The sequence below is a fragment of the Punica granatum genome, chromosome 2 (genome assembly GCF_007655135.1).
Source record: "Punica granatum isolate Tunisia-2019 chromosome 2, ASM765513v2, whole genome shotgun sequence".
NCBI lineage: Eukaryota > Viridiplantae > Streptophyta > Magnoliopsida > Myrtales > Lythraceae > Punica > Punica granatum.
In genome coordinates this window covers 26,036,347-26,039,696 of record NC_045128.1, presented here as the reverse complement: position 1 = coordinate 26,039,696, position 3,350 = coordinate 26,036,347, and the positions used below count along the sequence as shown (strand labels likewise).

The 3,350-nt window shown below is 42.4% G+C and overlaps 1 pseudogene; it reads right to left on the bottom strand.

The window, feature by feature from the left end:
- Positions 1-293: 293 nt before the first annotated feature.
- On the bottom strand, positions 294-1,902 carry LOC116193828 (annotated as a pseudogene).
- Between the last annotated feature and the right edge of the window lie 1,448 nt (positions 1,903-3,350).

The following is a 3,350-nucleotide window of genomic DNA, read 5'->3' as shown; positions in this document are numbered from 1 at the left end:
GAAGCAAGTTCTGTATATTCTTACGCATAACCTCAATCTCACATTGGTGATCCCTTTTATATTGGATCTGACCTCCGTAACTAATTAAGATAAATTAAAAGTTCACCCTTAAGATACTAACTTCCCATTACTTTCCCAATACTCCCTATTTATTACAAAATAACCCCTCTTTAGTTTAACCCATGACATTCCCTTCCCCTTAAAAACAACCTTGCCCTCAAGGCTGAATTGAGAGAAACACGTAGGGAAGTCGTCTACAACTCCCAAGTAGCTTCTGTTGGCAATATATTAGACCAGGGAATAAGTAACTAAGTTGCAGCATTGTTGCCTTTCTTCACCACTGCACATGCACCAGTGCCACAGGCGAGCGTTGCTCCTGCCCCACGTTCCCAAACACGCATTTTCAGGGGCGAACTGGAGAAAACTTGCACAAACTCTGTTAGTTCTTGCAGGAAGCATCTCGTGATGCTCAAACTTGGGACCAATTTCAGCCAAGTTCAACTCATCAACCTGCAAACTCTGGTTTTCTTTGTTACCAAAAGTGACACAATGAGGACTCCCCATGCTAACACATGTCACATCCCAGGTTACCTCATCCACTACCAATCCTGATTTCACAATTGACTGGCCCTTGTTTGGCAAATAGTCTTGTAGGCACGTCAGATGCCTTAAGTATAGGCTCGCCAATATCAACTGTAACCTTCCCATCATCTTGAATATCTGGGACAATTAAACTAGCACCAGTGTGAACTGTAAAGCGTTGTCTGCCCTGTAGATTTTCAAGCTCAGCAATAACTCTTGCAAAGCATTGAACTCCGTTGCCACACATCTCAGGCTCGCTACCGTCAGAATTGAAAATCCGCATGGTGTAATCAGTGCCATTGGTTCCAGGCATGGCGAATATGACTCCATCAGCACCTATGCCAAAGTTACAATCGCAAAGGGTCACTGCTTGCTCTGGAGTAATCTCGGGCTCCGAAGAATCCCCATTATCCACCTTCATCCTTTTCGGTATAGCCAATGGCTGTAGTGATCTTTCTGCAGTGTTGTCGATGGGAAGGGGCAATTCAATGGGGAGGCTTGCTGTTCCTGTGGGCTTCTCAGAGATTCGAGCAGAAACTAAACCTGTCTATATGGCTGCAACTCAAAGTAGACCATGCCACCCATTGCAAACTCCCTTTCAAACCTTCTCTTGTGTGCTTGGACCTTCATGCGTGTTTGAGCTCTCTGAAACCGGTGTTTAATCACTTGAATGATGTCTTCCTTGTCCTTCCTCTTATAATATCCAGTGAAACCTGGAAATCCTCTCAGCTGCTTCATTGTTTGAGGAATTAGCCATTCTTGCACAATCTTCAGCTTCTTTACGTAAGAAGAGGCTCCTACTGCTAATGTGAAGTGTCCTAGGTACTCCACCTTCTGACCCCTGAAACTACATTTAGACTTTGTAGCAAATGAGGAGTGCTTCCTAAGGGTGAGGAATACATCCCATATATGGTTTAGGTAGTCCTCATTCATCAATCTTTGAAAAGTAAAGAGTGCCTTAGTCAACTCAAGGGACACCACTACATACTCATAGTGCCATTCGTGAGCCCTGAATGTTGTTTTGTTCACATATCGTACTTTTTTTGAACTAGGAATCTGGAAGCTATAGAGTTGAACCTTAGCTAGTCGGTCCCTCTTGTGTAGTAGTTTATCCATTTGTTCGTCACCAATGGACTTATATTCTTCAGAGTCATTACCCTTCTGCACACCTTCTCTTCCCTTTACATTAAACTTCATTTGTAGCTCCTTGAAGTTCTGAAGGATATCCTCCAATGTGGATAGCCAATGCATTCTCAACACCATGTCACAGCAGTCCAAGGCTATCAACAACATATCAGTAACATACTCAAGGCTTTTCATCTTCCACTTGAAAATCTTATACACCTACTCACTTTTGAGGTCATTACCATAGGTCACTGCCCTTTTTTCATTTATCTCCTTGTGAGTGAAAGTTTTATGGGTTTGATTATATTGGGGTAGAGTATTCTTTAGAGCGAAAATAGGAGGTAGAGGCAGCAACCCATTGCCCATATTCTTGTTGGGTAAGATTGTAATATTTTTAACTGTGGAAGATGTGGTGGTTTTGGTTAGGAGTGCAGAGATATAGGGAGTGGCGGTGCTATTGGAAGAAGATGAGAGGCTGTGGAATTTAGGAGCAGGGAATTCGGGTTTAGGGACAACAATATAAGCATGTTCTTGTAGTTTGGCTAGAGAGTATGCTTGAGTTAAAGTGGTGGGATGAAACATCCTTACATGTAATTGAATCTCTGTTTTCAATCCATATAGGAAATGACTAAGAGCATCAACTTCTTTTATGGAAACCTTCTTCAACCTGGCATCAAATTCATTCATATATTCATGTAGAGACCCAATTTGCCTCAAATTCATCAAGTCAGCTATCGAATCCTCAAAATCAGTGTCTCCAAATCTTGATGTTATTGTTGCTACATATTCAGTCCAGCTCGCTACCCTATTCTCTTCAATCAGTGAATTCATATGGGACTGATGCCATTGCAGGGCTCTCCCTTCTAGATAAATTGCTACCAGCTTTAGCTTAAATTCATCAGAGATCTTATCCACTTCAAAAAATTGCTCACATCTATACAACCATTCCTTCACCCTATCTCCCCGAAATCGAGGGAATTCCAGTTTTCCGATCCTATTAGCAGCAGAATACTGTCTAAACTCCGATCCACCCGGCACGTGAATTGAGGGTTTAGGCTTACCAGTTTGTCATACACTCATCAATCGATTCTGCTGAGAAGTTAGATCCCTAATCTGATCGGCCAATTGATCGATCCTGCTGTTAGTATGGGTCTTGAATCAAGTATGGCCTTATCTCGCTCTTGTAGTGTGATCAATGACTTGTTGAGATCCTCTACTCTGATTCTTATAGCCATGGCGCCAGGAAGGAGGCTCTGGTACCACTTGTTATAGACTGAATCGAAAGAAGGAGTAGGAGGGAGGAAGAAGCACCAGAAAGGGAGAAGATGAGAAGAAGAAGACAGTAGAGAGGAGAAGAAAAGGAGAAAGAGAGCTCAGAGAAGCAAGCTTTGCATATTCTTACGCATAACCTCAATCTCACATCGGTGATCCCTTTTATATTGGATTTGACCTCCGTAACTAATTAAGAAAAATTAAAAAAAATCCCTATTTATTACAAAATAACTCCTCTTTAGTTTAACCCATGACATTTTGCCATTAAAGGCGGTTCCTTTTTTACTTCTTGTCTCTTTTGCAAGGCCAGGGCCGCCCGCCTCTCTTCCATGCATCCTCTATGCATGGCCAATGACACCTGCCTCTCCTCC